This window comes from Seriola lalandi, unplaced genomic scaffold (genome assembly GCF_002814215.2).
Source record: "Seriola lalandi dorsalis isolate HSWRI2012SDOR001 ecotype SW California unplaced genomic scaffold, Sedor1 jcf7180002054519, whole genome shotgun sequence".
Taxonomy (NCBI): domain Eukaryota; kingdom Metazoa; phylum Chordata; class Actinopteri; order Carangiformes; family Carangidae; genus Seriola; species Seriola lalandi.
The window spans coordinates 3,469,936-3,487,092 of record NW_019525072.1 but is presented as its reverse complement, the minus strand read 5'-3'; the positions used below and the strand labels follow the sequence as shown (position 1 = coordinate 3,487,092).

General features: G+C 39.3%; 1 protein-coding gene across 3 annotated transcripts in view; it reads right to left on the bottom strand.

Moving 5' to 3' along the window:
- The window catches only part of LOC111660580 (speckle-type POZ protein-like), an 83,957-nt gene extending 76,893 nt beyond the window's left edge, over positions 1–7,064 (bottom strand). For 2 of the 3 annotated variants that reach the window (XM_087175979.1, XM_023413927.2), the window contains exons 1-2: positions 6,993–7,050; positions 5,221–5,383 (exon numbers count right to left, since the gene is read on the bottom strand). The gene's annotated coding sequence lies outside the window, so the exon portion shown is untranslated. Of the gene's footprint in view, positions 1–5,220; positions 5,384–6,992 lie in introns of all 3 variants that reach the window. The other variant, XM_023413929.2, reaches the window with a different exon arrangement.
- Between the last annotated feature and the right edge of the window lie 10,093 nt (positions 7,065–17,157).

Sequence of the window (17,157 nt, the reverse complement as noted above, 5' to 3'; positions counted from 1 at the left end):
GTTTGCAATAAGTGTTGAGTTTGTATTAAAACATAATGCAGTAACTTTAACATGGCAAATTAGAACAACTGCAAACAAAAACGAACGTACAACAATATCGCTATGGCCAATTATACATACTAAAATACAAGCCTGCCTAAATAAAAGTCGGTTAGATTCTGGAGTTGAGGTAAATAAAGGTTAAACTGTTGCGGGTGCCAGATGCTAGGCTGTGGTCTATGTGAGGGACGAAATAAGAAAGATATTTAGTCTCTTATAACTTTCTCTCTGATTGATCATTTTACAGTAATTAGAGCTAAAATCACTGTCTTCATTTTAATGTTTGAGGATTTTGTCAGACAACGATGTGGTTGTAAAATCAGGATTTGACCATGAGCGGTACAGCCTTTGACATTTTTGCTTTAAAATTGACCTGAGCAATTTACCAATTATCTGACTTTTTGCAGTTATTTATTATCATAATCGTTTATTATCAATTGGAAATCATTATCATTATTATTATTATTATGACTGGAACGGTACATGATTAACTCAATAAGCCACACTGTCTGCAAATGAAACAAACTTTGAAGGAAATGTTTCACAAATTGAAATTTGTAACATGCATGCAACCACTATTCATATATGTGAGTAATTAAGTTCTGTTAGATACAAATCTAGGGTGTTATTGTTATTTTTTCTCATTTAACATCTAAATTCCAGTTGCTGGCTTCATGGCACACTGTAGTTTTCATCAATTTCCTCAACACACACCCTGGGGATGACAGAACATTCCTACTGCTTTCATTTTAAGTGAAAATTATATCCTTCTCAAATGCAAAATCAAATTATATTTCAGCCACAACAGAGCTGGATCTGGTAATCAAACCATTTGGATGGGTCACCGTTTTCCAGGCTTAAATGCCAAATAATATCTGCAAAACTGGATCTGACTTTTGGGCAGTGACACTTTTAACCAACTGTGTTGTCACTAATTCATATTCAGATGGCTTCCCTGGGTCACAAGTTGTGCTGAGCAGCCTGGCAGAGACCAGGGACCTGACCAGTTCAAATCACAGGACCAAACTCAGCATGCATGCATGATTTAAATACATCTAAATGGCAGATGGCAAGAGAACTGGCTTGTGTCTGGCTCCAAGACAGAAGCAGTGATGTAGGGGAAGCAGAGGATGAGACTGTGTGCTAGAGTGAGAAATGGCTTGGCTTGTCTTTAAGATTACTTTTCCTCTTAAAACATTCACTTCATCTGTGTCACTCCTGCTCCCAACTTGTTATTGGAAAATAGCTCCGTGCAGGAACGTTGGAAAACCATTCGATGCCGGCACTGTCTGCATCAGTCACACGCTGACACGCACATACACACAGAAAATACATTTCATCCTCCATATCCGAAACAGCCAATAGCACTGGCAGGCATTTGCGACCCCAATCCATATTTCAATTTCCCTCCTCTCATGCAAACTAATTCAATACTTGTTGCCTTCCCTCACAAGCGATCAGCAATGTGAGAAATGAGCTTCTTCTTGTGCTGCATCTATAAAAGGCCCAATCAGAAACATTTTTGAGCAGGCCTCCGCCTATATCAATTATGTCTTACTAGGCCTGCACACAGGCAGATCCTTGGAAGTAATGTTTGAGGATGAAAAATATGTAATACAAAGCACAGATCCTTTTTCTCCACATTTCCTGTACTCAGAATCCATTCAGCCCACATTAGCTACATTTAAAACTATATTTTACATCCCATACTGTCGCATATTGCTCATATCAAGAGCTTAACTACTCATGGTTTTAAAACAGTTAAGTAAGTATTAAGCTAACAGTGAGATGTAAGTCGAATAAGTAGTTCAGATATGATTTACTCTAATTTGAAATTTGACCCTGAAAGTGGGATTCAGCTTAAAACAAATATCACATATCAGTTTTTTTTTTACAACATTCATCAGTGCAGTTTTGTGAACTTGTAATAGTCTCTCACAAAGCCAGAGACAGAAATGCCAAAGCTGTAGGCTGTGATGCCATCGGCCAACACTTTCTGGAATCAATCCACCAACACAACTCAGGAGACAGACTGGCCACAGTGACAACCAGCCAAGTTTTGGGGGAATTTACGTATATACGGTTAATCAGGCTCATCAGTGGGGAAAAACTCAGTTAGAGATTCTACAATGGATTTCTGACGAGTGAACCATTTCCAAACACTTTCAGCTCACCAACTTGCATTTGATATATTAACTGCTGTAGAATTTTCCACTCTGACACCACAGAAGAGACTCACATATCTTGACATCTCCCCCCTGTGGCGCCATCAACAAAGAAATTTCCCAGTAGCACAGAGAGAAATAAGAAAATGAGTGTAAACAGATACAGCACATAGCTAGCTGGGTGGAGCAGAGTCAAATTGAGAAATGGTGCAGTGCAGAAGTATTTTGTTTGTTAAAATTCTCCATACTCCATATTATTGATCCTTGCATTCTGTCCATATTCTCTTAAAGTACAAACCAACATACCCATACTCATGACTGACAACACCTAGTTAAACACAGGAGTCTGGCTGCACTTTTCCTCACAACTCTTTGCCCATGTGAAAGGAGCAGCAAGCAGGTAATAGCGACAAATATAGGGGCTTAAACGGCGACAGCTTTACGATGCCTGAGTGGCCACTATGACTCCATTCCTGTCAGATTGTATTAGCTTGGCCTCCACCGTGTGTTTCGATTGGCTCTTGGCCTATTCCCAGCAGTTACAGAAGCACCTCCCGTAAATAAACCAAATGGCTGCATCTTGTAGTGTATGAAGGAGGGGGGGGCTCTGGGCAGCTGGGCACTTGTGTGTAAAGAACATCTGACAGAGTGGTTGAATAGTTTAATATACAGCAGCGAGCTGAATGGACACAGTTGACTAGAGGGAGAGCTCGGCACACATCAGTGTAAGAGTTTAAATTTGACTAGTGTTTAAGAAGAATACAAGCAGCCAGGCGAGGAAAGCACTGTTAAATCAAGACAAGTGGTTTCATTCCACTCCACCCACACACACACACACACACACACACACACACACACACACACACTCCTATAAACAAAAGAAAAAGTGTGTCTGTCTGCCAGCTGCCAGGTGCAAGTCTAAGGAAAGGCCACCTGTCTAATAACCGTTTTTGATGCATACAGCTCAGCAATATGAGACTGAGCATCTGGCCTGTCCCCTCCAAACTGATCTTGTTAACAGCACGAGTGTCGTTGTTCCTCATATAGAAGGGTTCTTCACCTAAATAGGTTTTTCCTCACCAAAAAACATAATTTTGTTTTGATTAATTCAACCAATTAGGGCTTGAGATTGCAATGCAGTTTTTACCACCAACTCTCCACTGTGAGATGTCCGTTGGATGTTTTTATATGGAGCACACAGGATTTATTGCTTGTTGTCCGCCAAAAACCATGGGTGATTTGAACTACTTTAAAACCAAGTCACTTATTCTTTGTAAACCTAATACCCCTCGAGTAAAACACAGTGGATTTGTAAATTCTAGTAACATTTATTAAAAATGCAATGCTTGACATGCTGCAGCTAAATTAGTTTTTTTTTTTTATGGCTTTGAAATGGCCTTTGAAAAACAGTGGAAAATAATAAATTTCCTTGCACTGATAAAAAATACTGGACTTTAGCTAAGCATGCTGAAAGAAGAAACGCTGGCAGGGCTGCTCGCACAATGAAACGACAATCAGCTAAATGTTACTTTGAATTTTGAAGAGCAAAATTATATAAAAATACAGAAAAAAGTATTTCCCACTAATCATCAATATCACAATGTTGGAATAAGTGTTACATGTTACTTGCATATGGCTGCCACAAGCCTTTATAGGCATTTGATTGGATTTGTATTTGTTCCTTTTTCAAAGTGGGAAAAAAAAAGCACACGTGTAATTAATAAAATCAACAATGGCTCTGCTCCGTGCTCACTGAGCCATGCTAAACGGTAGCATCTATAGAGCTTTATATAAGGGTCACTGAATGGTGTGCATAGCTAGTACTGTACAACCTCCCACAGTAACTCAAACTCTTCCAGCATACCTGACCCTTACACCTAGCCTTGAGGGTGGTGGGCACCCATTTCATTATTGTGGTCATCACCCATTTTGTACTGTTTGAAGCTTTACAGTATTTACAGTCTGTGATCTTTATTATTTACGGCAGATAGTGATATCACATCCTGTTTTGCACAGGACTCAGGGTAATTGTTGTTGAACTGTAGGAAACTGTGACTTAGTGATGACAGCTGTAGCAGAACAAAGTTTGCATAATGAACTCAAATCCTACTTGGAAACAGCACAAAGTCATTTTGCTTGCAGATGGGGCTGTGACTTAATAAAACTTTCAGACCAATATGAGTCATAAACTTGTATGTCAAGAATGCATCTTTACCAGCAGCTAGGTAAAGAATGTGTTTGACAGTAAAATGAGAAAAATGTAAAGCCAGCCAACAAATTATCTTTGAGATTCAAATGTTTTGAATCAAACAAGACTCCCATTCAGTGCATTTCTGAACTCCCACATGCCTCCCTGCTCATGCATACAACTCCAGCACAACTGAGTGGAAAAACACTGTGGGACAAACCAACTGAATTTTTGGCATGCATTTGAGCACGACTTATACAACCACAAACACAAATTAATAAGTAAACACTCTATTATTATTTTTACTATTCCAACAACTTCTTCCTCATTATTTTGAGAATCGCTTTTATTTGCCCTTTCAGGTGACCAGCTAATTTGTTTTGTGAAACACTGTTATACATTCTGTTGCTTATACCACCAATTTACAGTTGACTCATTTGTGAACTGGTCATTTTAATTCTCTACTTTGCTTAGACATTTTACATTTCATGACCTCATATTTTGTCAACTCATTTGTTTTCAGATTTTTTTTTAAATGCTTTCAATTGGGGCTGCAAAAAATTATTATTTTTATTCATGATTAATGATCATTTTCAGATTAGTTTCTGAATTAATCAATCAAAAGTTTTGTCAATACAATGTCAACCAAATAGTGGAAAATCCATCCATCCATTATCTATACCGCTTATCATTTTAGGGTCACTGGAGGTTGGAGCTATCCCAGCTGACACTGGGCGAGGGTGGGGTACACCCTGGACAGGTCACCAGTCTATCACAGGGCTGGCATATAGAGACAAACAAGCTTTCTACAGACAATTTAGCTCTAACCTGCATCTCTTTGGACTGTGAGAGGAGGCCGCAGCACCCGGAGGAAACCCACGCAGGCATGAAGAGAACATGCAAACTCCACACAGAAAGGCCGGCAGGTTCAACTCAGAAGCTTCTTGCTGTGAGGCGACAGCTGTGCTAACCACTGTACCACCGTGCCGCCCTATAGTGGAAAATACCTGTTACAATTTGCCCGAGTCAAAGGTGACGTCTTCAAATGTCAAGTGTCCATTTCAATGAGTATTTTTAAATTTTCAGCATCCTCCATAAGAGAGTGATCTTTTTCAGTTTGATTGAACAACCTCTTTGATTAACCCACGCATTTTATCTTATGGCTTATTCCATTTATTCTAATTAGCCCATTTTTAGGTATCTGAAAAAACAAAGTCTTCGAATCAAACCAATTTTAGCTTTTCTCTTTTTAAAATACATGATTCCTCACACCCTACTTTATGAAATAAAGTGAGCATATACTCTACCCAAATCCCAGTCTGTGTTTTCCCCATGAGGATTTTCTGACACAGTCTGCTATTGTTCATACCCACCAGTCTGTTTCCTAATCTACCCGCCCATCAGCACTGTGTACTCCCATCCTCCCATGTCTCCTGTTGCAGCTGTGGTTGGAGTGAGTATGTCTTATACAGAACTGCAACAATTACTCAATTAATCAATTAGATGATAGGCAGAAAATAAGTCTGGAACACTTTTGATCATTTAAGTCCCTTATCAGTGGTTCCAGCTTCTTCTATGTGATGATTAGCTGCTTTTCTCTCTTTAACATTATAAATTAAATATATTTAGGTGCTTGGACTGGTCGACTGGACAAAACCAGACATTTAAAGTTGAGTGTGAATGTTCTTTCTTTACATTGAAGACAGGGGAAAGGGAAGAAAATTTCTTAACGTCACACAGCTTTTTCTGGAGATTCTATTAACATCTTACAGTCTTCCTCAGGGAACTTCATTTAAGGGGTTTTGTGCCATTCTCTGACAGCATATAGACTTAACGATTAATCAAGAAAGCAGTCTGCAAATTAATCATAATGAAGATTATCTTCAGTTGCAGCCCTAGTCTTTTATGTGTATTATGTAATTGTGACTTAAATCAGATATTGATCCTGATGACTGAGTCACTGTTCTTTCTCTGCTTAAATAAATAACCCACTTCATCAGTCTGTCTGTGGCTTAAGTCCACTTCATGACCACTTAATTTCCAACGGTGTAGCAGAGGTGACATTAGGATTTCACTCTGCATTGCAGTAGCCTTCCTGCTGGACTCCACTCTCTCTGCTCAGCTGCTGTCTGGCATGGTGCAACCTGCAGCTGTCCTGCACTGCGCATGGAGAAGCAACAGAGGGGGGAAACTATTGTGGTGGTCACTATTTGGCAGGATACTCAGGCTGAGCCAGGGGATATAGCACAACATGTCTTCTTATAGTGGGCTCGTTATTTTGCATGTCCCTGTGGAAATTTAACCACTGATCATTTTTGCCGTGACGTCCACATCCAACCAGCAGACCTCAGTAGGACACATAAAATGACAAAAAAAACAGCCGAAAAGTCTCCCTTACATCTTCGACTCCTCATATATGAAACCTGAGCCGTTACTAACCTGCTAACATTAGCCAGCTAGCGGCTAATATTGAAGCTCTGTAAAAGTGCTGCCAGCGATAAAGCACGCCCAAACTTCAAACGTACGTTAATACGGGAGATATATTATAATATACAAGCAATAAATACGGGAAGAGCGAAATTTATAGCGTTAAAACTCACCTTTGTTTCGCAGTTCCACAAAAGGGATGAAGGATTTTTGACAAGAGCTGTCACAGCACTTCCGGGTGAGACTGTGACGTGTACAGACGCGTAATAAGCATTTGGCCATGCTGGGATTGTTTTGGTTTTGGACTCTGAATGTCTCACTGGAAAAATAAATAAATTTGTGACTTAAATTGCCACTCATCTCTTCCAGGACACTCCCTGTCACTGATATTCCGACTGTGGTTAGTCTATATTTGTGTAGTTTAAGATTACTTGTTCAAGAGCTGATTAAGATGGGACAATTGATCCCCAGGAGGAAAATGTAGCAGGAAATACACCAGAGAGCAGTGGTTATTGGTGGTATTCAGTTCCTTATCCAAAGTAGCAATGCTACACTATAAAAATACTCTCTACTTTAGACACTAACTTTTATACTGTAAAAGTTCTCTGTTTTGTAAAAGTCCATAAAAGTATTAAAAGTATTAGTTATGTAGCAGTATGGCCCCTGTCAAAGATATAGGCTTTTATAAAATTGATTGATTTATTGGATTTTTGCAGTATTGTTTAAAAAGTAAATATTAATGTACTGTCCTGATGATCATCATCTATACTGTTACCATTGAACGAGGCTACCACACAGATGAAGGGGCCCAAGGGTTCAAGGATCCCCTAGGTCAGAGTGTCTGTTTGAAGTGACTGTTGCCATTTCACTTTGGAAATTCACAGAGCTCAGTTAAAAGTAGAGATCATGTTTGTTTTTTCTGATACTGATCAGAGCTTCTTAATATTGAGTATCAGCCAACCAAATCCAATCCAATATTATTACTGACGCTACATTAAAATTTTATTTTTACCAACAGTGGCAGAGAGGTTCTGGTCCACCTGCACAATGTTACTGAAAGAGACACATAATAATCATAAATTAACGGATATAAGACAGACAGACAGACAGACACACAGTCAGACAGACAGACATGTAAATAATAGTGAATAACAATAACCCTTTCTGCTGTTATTGTTCCAACAAAAACAATCTTAGCAGTGTCAAACATACTGTAAGAATCCTGGAATTAACTGATATTCAGAAGCAGAGAAATTCACAGGAGGAATTATAGAAAATTCAAAAAATTAGTGTCTTTACTCAAAAAGCAGGAGGTCATACACAGGTGGTCAATCCAGCACTGGCAAACAATAGCAGGCAGGAAGCAGACAAAAATCTGAAAAAACAAGTAACAAAGCAAAGTAACAAACCATGAAGGTGAACACAAGGAGCAGCAAAAACAAACTGGCAGAGAGCAAAGGGAACAATGAAGTTGGACTGACAGGAAACACCGAGGGCAGGTAAGTAGGTGGGAACCAGGTGAGGGTGATCAAGGGAGCAGGAGGCACACAAGGGCAGGAACTGAAAGCACAGGAGAAGTGAGTGATATCTTTAGGTTCCTGACTTCTCAGACTTCAACAGCAGAACCCTCCACCATATCAAGACAATGTAGAGCCCTTTTCAGCAGGGGCTTTTTTTTTACACAGCGTGACACTATGTGTAGATGTATGGGTGTGTGTATATGTGTGTACATGTGTATTTATGTGGGTATCCAGTACAAGTAGAACTATAAACATATAGGTCAACTCTATGTTGTGTCATAGTGTGTATCTTTATGTTTTTAATGTGAAAACAAATGTCCCTTCTTGTCAAATAAAGACCATCTATCTATTTGGGAACTCTCAGTTTACTTTGTTTTAGAATAACTAATAATTAATAGTTAATTTGAAATTTAAGTGATCTTGTTACTCAAATGTATACATGAGCTTGTATAAAATTTGATATTTCTTATTATGTGGTGTACAAAATGCAGCCAGACATCAATGTTGAAGCCACATCTAAAAGTAAAGATAAGTCTGTCTGTATTACAGCATGCAGCACTTTCCTTTGAGTCCGGGTTATTAGTGATTTACATTATGTCTTCAATAAAAAAAATTTCTTTATCACAGGTAATCGCTTGACTTTATTTCCAGAACTCTGATCATTCTTAGCATACATTCAGGATTTTTTTTTTTTTTTCACCCTATTAAATGCAGGAACTTTGCCACATGTGTGGTCTTTGTGAATTATTGCCCTCAGTAAAGTGGGTCGTCCCAGCAGGAAATAGATTCAAGCAAGATTAGTGGGTATACAGGAGATAATGCTTCAAGCAATTAAAAAACATACTGAGAGTAATGTAAAATATAAATTAGTGTACAGTCTCTTTGTGTAGATTTGCAGCTTTACTGGGCTGATGATATGACAGGAAAAGATGTGCTATAATATGATTACGATTCTGATGCCAGCATCAAAATTGGCTATGAAATAAATGGTGTGCAGCCCTGTTTATGTTGCAGATGTGTAGGCAGTGTTGCAGATATTAAGTCACCACATGTGGGTAGCTGCCCATGTAGGGTATGTTGGCAATTTCGCAGTGTTATAAGAATATCGTAATATGATTTTCCCTTTTGAAGATTTAAATCACATTCATCCAACTTCAACAAAAGCACTTGGGATGCACTATGATTTTTGCTGTGATGCTCATCCAAAAGGTTGTCTGGTGGGATATTTAGTTTAAGGCAAAGCAAATTAGAAAGATAAACAAAAAAAATCTGGCAATTGAATAAAGCAGAGAAGAAAAAAGTTGTTATGACACCTGGATTGTTTTCCTCTCGAGAATGTTTGATCTCTTGAGGGAAACAATGCTGCAGTGGTAATATTCATACGCTCCTTTCACAGGTGGAATTTGCTCATCTGTTGTGTGAAACAGTCCACGTCCCCACAGTTCTGAATTATATACATCACGTGTTGACATTCTGTATTGCTTCTCTGCTATTGTAAATAATAAAAAATCCAAATTTCTTTTTTTTTCCCTGTTTGTTGTTGTTTAATGTACAGTGCATCCCTACATGATTCATAATGTGGAATTTTCCCAGGCGGTGGGATGTTCCAGTACATGAAATTGTATTACTGTGTGACAATCCCAGCTTACTCCACAGGTCTGGCACCGTGTTCAGCCATGGCTCAGCTCCTCAGAGTTCTATGCAATTATAAATAAATAAGCATGTGGACGGGAAGAAGAGAGGGCCCTATGGGGACAAGCTGAGAGAAAATAGAGTAAGTTTAATTAAAGCTGCAAACTGCACTCCCACACACAGATACACAGAGACACACACAGTAATATAGGAAAACCAATACACTTATAAGTGTTTCTGTGTGTGTGTGTGTGTGTGTGTGTGTGTGTGTGTGTCTACGCGTGTGCACACTTCATTTGACATTGTGCAACTATACAAAAGAGAAAATTGTGCGAGTGTACATACGCTGTGCATGTATCCACGTGCACGTGCTTGCTTATGTGCTTGCAGCCAGTCAAACCAATACAAGAGGAAGGGAAATGTGAGTGTAGAGTAATCCCATGTTGTGTTCAGATAAGGTTCTCTAATATTCTCCATCACACAGTTTTTGGTGTTTTACCTTCCTGATAACAGAGCTGAAGGTATTTTGTCTCTTCCTGTATTTCACTTCCAGTAACCCAGCTATCACACCCTCTGCACAGTAAAATGATTTGGTGTATGCCGCTATGTTTTTGTTACATTATTTTCCACAAAATGATTGAACTGCCAGTCTCCTCGTAATTACCTAAGGGGTGCAGGCAAAGGCACAGCCAGTAAAAGGCTGATGAGGGAGTATTGAATTTGCACTTCAATTAGAGTGCTTATAAAGTGTGGATTACACAAGGACTCCAGGGCCACAGCTCTCACTCAATTACCACAGTGCACTATGGGAGGAGGGACAGTAGCCTTTGCAGTGGACAGTGAAGGCATCGGGGTAAAGGAGCAAGGTGGCGGAAGAAGACAAAGAAGAAAAAGTAAGAGGAGTCGAATGTTCGTGCGGCGTGAGCCGAGTCTTTAATCGGGGTGGATCCATGCAAAGACAAGGGCAGAGAAAAGGATTAAATGAGGAGAAACAAATGGAGAGAGATCCATCCATGTGTGACTCAGGTCTCCCTCCCCAAGTTCTGGCCTTGGATTCAACAAGGACATCTGAAAACACGCCGCCATTTGAGTTATTAAACTTCTGTGACGCTGCGCAGCGTAACACTATACCCCGATTTGAAATGCCTGTGTGTGTGCATTCATTTCCATTTTGTGTGTTGTTTAAACACGTCTCCTTCAAGTTGAAGAGGGTGTACAGAGGAATCTGTTCAAAAGGAAGCAAAAAAAACAAAAAACAACCTCAACAATGTGTCTGTGTCCCTGAGTAAATTCTCAAATGGATTATTGAGCCAATGAGTGAAAATCACCAGCCATTTAGAGTGGATTTGTCTGCGAGGCAGCGATAAACGACAGCTCGCCTTTCTGCGGCTTAGCTCCTTGATTCTGAGAAGGAGATGCTTGAAGGACATGCTTTTAGAGTAAACAGGCCAATGGCAGTGAAGAAGAAAAAAAGGAACATTTCAATTTGATTGCAGGGCTAAACATATAAAGACACAGTGAGATGATATGAATGTGAATTATTAATTGTTATAGACCTTTATGGAGCGTTCTTGGTGTTTAATTACTGGTTTTGATGTTAGCCCGAGGCGCAGTGAGATTTGAAAGATTTCAAAGTGAAAATATGCAGAGCAGAATCATAGAAGAGAAGGAGGGTTTTACTATCTTCTGTCAAACTCTAAAATCCCTTTTACATTATAATGTAAGTTATATAAAGTTACATAAGGTGACTGCACAAACATAGCATGACTGGAGAGGTTACCTGAATTCAATCTGACAGTGTTATAAGATGTAACTGGCAGTTACATGAAGGCAGAACTGGTGCTATTTGTATACGTGGATGAACAAATAAAGGAAACCCTAATAGCTTACTGCTAAGAGGGATTTTATATCAGCACGTACCTTTAATCTCCCAGACTCCAGCACTTTTCCTGTCTGTTTAGATCATCTCCTTCCCCTCTACCTTTCTCTCCCTCAGTCCCTCTCTCTCTCTCATTGCTACTGTCAACAAAGAATGTGCAGGCTTCCCACAGGCCCTAAAGGAATCTCTCACACTACACTCACATAATCACTTCAGACCCGGCTGTTTAGGCCGACATCTCCGCTGGGACTCACCAGCCGCTCGCTGCAGGCCAAATCAGACCACTGAGTAAAAAAAAAAAAAAAAATCAACTGCAACAGTGAAACAAAGAAGTGCAAGTCGTGACCAGTCTGAGAACATCAAGGACTTGTCTTCTGGTGGATGAATGTCATACTCTCTTCCTTCAGTAATGGGATGATTTGGTGCCCTCCTGTATGAAAATGATAGACTTTAAGAGTCTTCCTTTGAGCACACAATACACACCCACACATTGTGTGTGAACAGGGAGTGCATGCATTTATGTGTGTCAATATGTGTGTGTGAAGTTGTGTGTGTGTGTGTGTGTGTGTGTGTGTGTGTGTGTGTGTGTGTGTGTGTGTGTGTGTGTGTGTGTGGCAGGTCAAGCGTGACTCTTTGACTGCCATAAGCCCAGTTTAAATTCCATCATCCTTTCCAAAGACCAAATTGGATCCAGAGCTTCATCTACTTATATCAAAGAAGCTGGATTTAATGACATGTTTAATGACTCCTTACATTGGCAAATGGGCTTTATTTGAAATCTCCAGTGCTGTCAGAAAAAAAAGCCTTTTCTCCTCCAATTAGAGGCATCCTTTGGAAGACAGACTTGCTGCTCTGAACGAGGATCTTTTTTTTGTAAGATGGAGAAAGAGGAGCTGTTGACGCTTAGTCCCTTGCTAATATCAGACTCGAGCAGGCTGGAAATGAAGTCAAATATCAAGGTGGAAATATATTTTTAACAATGGCAGGCAGCAACTGAAGCCTCTTGGGAATTGATAGCTTATGAAAAAGAGTGTTGAATCCATCTGCCACATTAGACTCAAGATCTCCCCCTTTGTGTTAAATGATATCTTCAGTTGACTTTCCACTCCATTTCTTTTCTTAGTTGAATTGTTTTTACTCATTTTTCATGTTTTGTTATTTTTGAATTTTGGTTACAAGCGTTGATGACAACAAGGGTTAACATTGACATGTTAATGATGGTTTTATGTCAGCAATAAATGCTGCACTGAAAAATTGCACAGTTGCAGATGTGCTCCTCTGAATTAGGCAAATTGTGATGTTGAAAGTAGCACATCCTTGCCGGCAGCATAGTTTGCCTCAGTGAACCAAATTATTAATATCTTAATTAACAACTCCAATATGAAAAGTATGAGACACATAACCAGAATGAAAGATGCTTGTTTTTCACAGGCTGTCAGAGGCTGAGCTGTGCAGCTCAATTTGACTGACTCCAAAAGCCAATTCCCCTCCAGCACTGACTTGCATAGCAACATTTGCATCGTAAAGGGTTATATAGAGGCTGAGAGGTTTTCTGGATAAAAAAAAAAAAAAAATTTGTGAAATACTACATGTGAAGACACAAGCGCACATTAAGGTACAAAGTCTTGAATGTTTTTTTATGCTGTAACTTGTTTCAATATGAAATTGCTGAATCAAAGATCAAAGGGGTACTCTAGAAATTTGGTAATGTTGTTCCATGAAACTGGGGGACTCAAAAGAGAGACATTAAATGAAGAATGGTCCAAACTGAAGCTGCAAAGGGACAGAGCTTGACGTGGCCATTCACATATATGGACCCAAACACTAGAGGTGCAACACGATGCCGTCCAATGTGAATGGAACCTCCAAATAGCAGCCTGACCCCTCCCCGGCAAATCAAATCAAAGGTTTTGCAACATCACAACACAAGGACTTCATGCAAACTTCCTCTGACGTGTTTGAGAGACAAGCTTGGACCAACCAATCAGAAGGTCCAGCTAAATGATGTAAAACCACTTCAGACTGTGTCATGTGAGACACAGCAGTAAATGTCTTTCCCAGTCAATATGATATTTAGACAATGCATGGAAACGTGATGAAATGAGTGAAATGAATGAATGAATTGGCATAAAAACTCTTAACTGTCATAGACAGAAAACAAGGGCAGATCCTGACCAGGCCCAGGTTCACTGACCACAAACAAGGACAACACTAAAAAATGTTTTCAAATTTCAATTAGCTAAATGGAAAAATTGAAAATACTCCATTATATATCAACATATCACAACCTGAGGGACAGTGGATGACCTGGACACAAACACACACACACACACACACAAATTACATACTGTAAATATATAATTGATATATACATGTATATTGATCTTGGTCTTGTTTGTTGTATTTTGGAAATTGTATTTTGATGCTTTGGCAACATTGTCTTTCTAAAAGTTTCATGCCAATAAAGCAGAATTGAATTGAATTGAATTAAATTGAATTGAACTGGTAACACACTTCCAACACTGTTTGAAGCTACAATTGATAATAAAAAGCAAAATCAGTGGACCAGTGTAGGATTCAATACATTTCCTCCCAAGAGGCCTTTCTCTGTGTCTTTCAAACTGCCGTCATTAACTTCAGCTAAAGTCGTTTCTGAGACAGAGAGGACACTGGCTGTCTGTCAAGGCCTTGGCTCCGTCTCAAACATGTTGCACTATTACTCTGTTTCTTATTCAGAAGATAAACAAGGACATGAGACAAAACAGCAGAAAAGTCACGGCACGAAGAACAAACCGAGCAGCGTTCGCCAACACTACACTCCATTTGTCATTTCATTTAACCACTTCATCTCCATCTCGGTGGTGTAATTGTGAAGGCGTCCACCTGTTAGATGCAATTTTCCGCCCACTAACCAGCAGATAAAGCACAGTGGAGTTGCTCAAAACAGTGCACTGTTTTCCTGACACAGCTGGGGCATAATGACCTCATGCCACAGGTCGAAACATGTTTCTGTCCTCCACCCTGCGCAAATGAGGCTGCCTCTGGTCATTAGGGAACCAGCGTTTTAAAAACACAGAAAAACAACCAGCGCTGTGGCCATTAAAGATGCCATCGACTTTTTAATTAAGTCTCATAAAGGGCCTATCAGTGTGAGGGCGGTAATGTACGACGGCGTAAAGCCAATCCCATCCCATTTCTGTGTTCTTTGAGGCTTTAACAGATCTGTTCTCATTTCACGCTATTAGAGAAGGTCTGGGACTGTAACACTTAACATCTCAGCAGTCTCGGGCCTAATTTCTCATCATGTGCCATAATCCAATTCCACCATTTCATATCGTGGCGAAGAAAGTTTACTTGTACAGCATCTTTGAAACACAAAGGTAATATAAAGTGAGAAAAGGCTTTAAGTCGACATAAAAAGACAAAGAGCATGAAATTAATCAAAAATAATAGAAATTTCAATAAAAACCAGCAGCAAAAGAAAAAGGCTTTTAGTCAAGACCTCACATCATGCAAAGGTTTCATTCCAGATGTTTGGTGTATCCACTATAAAGGCTGTTTTGTTTTTTTATGGAAACCAGCCCAGGACAACCTGAGACAGGTTTTGAGGGTTTGCAGGTTTTCTTTGGGTTAATAAAATAAACTTAACTGGACACTTCCATCCATATTCCCTGTGTGTGATAAAGGTGCCTTTCCATTTAAAGTTACAGTAGCTCTACTGTTCTTCCTTTGAACCATACTCTGTGGTATGAGATTCTTTTTGTCATGAAGCCTTCATACAATCTGGAAATAATACCTGTTTAACTCCGACCTCTTAGGCTCCTGAAACTCACCCATGTTTTTTATTCCAAATGTTTACATAAGTAGAATTGTATATATATATTACTTTAGTCACTATAGTCTTTTATGCAATGGTTTGACTTACTTTAAAGTGATTTCTTAAATTCAAGAGCAAAATAAGGATAAAACCTTAAATACTTTACTGAACATTTTAAGGAAACCTTCAAGATGAAATTAAGGGTGTTTTGTGCAACAGTTTTTTTTTTGGTTTTTTTTTTTATAACTGTTTTATATAAGGAAACAGTAACTCAGACTGTAAGGGAAATCTTACCTAAAGGTTTTTTGTGCAATGGTTTTACTAACTTTAATTGATTTCTTAAATATAAGACCAAAATAAGGACAAAATCTTAAATAGTTAAGTAAACATTTTTGTCACGCTGTGGGTAAGGCCTGACCCAAATGCAGCCAACACATGGGGATGAAGTGCAAAAAAGTTTATTAACTGAAGAACTTACAAAACTGGTGAACCAACAGAACAGGAAACCGAAGCACGAGGGCACACAAGGAACAACAACTGGAGACACAGGGGATACCACAGCCGACATGAACAGACAACAGACCGAGGACAAACCAGACATGAACAGACAAACCGACACAGACAAAGAGGAGCACAGAGACTATATAGACACAAGGGAGGCTAGGGTGATTGAACACAGGTGAAACACATTAGGGCGGGGCAGACAATCACCAAACAGAAAAACGGGACCAGGAAGTAAAAACATTGAGACACACAAGGAAACCAACTACAAAATGAAACAGATTTAATGGAGGAGGTCCAAGTTTGGACAAAATCCAAAACAAAGTCAAACATAAAATGTCTGCCATGGCAAACCATGACAATTATAATATCAGTCATTTGACATACAGGTAGTCTGTACTGATCTGAGAACTGTAGTATTGTGCTTTGCTTTCTTAGAGTGAGTAAGAACTCCAGCAATAGCTATCTGGCGCTCTTTTGTTGAGACCTGTGAAGACACCACTTCTTACACGTCCAAGTCTAACTTGGACATGAATAATTCCAAATGTGCTTCATTTTCATGGTTATATTCTTGATTTCGTTGCTAAATTTTTAGTTTGAGTCCATTATTGAAGCTTTCTCACTTGCTTTTTTTTGCATTCAGTCTAATTAGTTTTCCAGCATGGTGCAGCTGATAAGTCATATCTGTTTTTGCAAAAAAGAGTACAGTATTTGTGTATTTGTGTCAGAGAAACATGAGAGAGAGGGAAAAAAAGAGATCAGAACAAAATGAATGCATGACCTGGATTGACTACTTCAGACTCCCCCGACCACCAAACGCACTTTGAATCCCTCCTTTGATTCCCTCTGTAGAGGAATCTTCCAGAAGGAGGGAAGGAGGTGCTGTTGGAGAACCTTCACTCACCTCACACAGGGGGCAGGTCATAGTGACCTCAAATCTCCACACATAAACTTCTGAACAGCACTGGGGCTAGCAGAGTGCAATAACA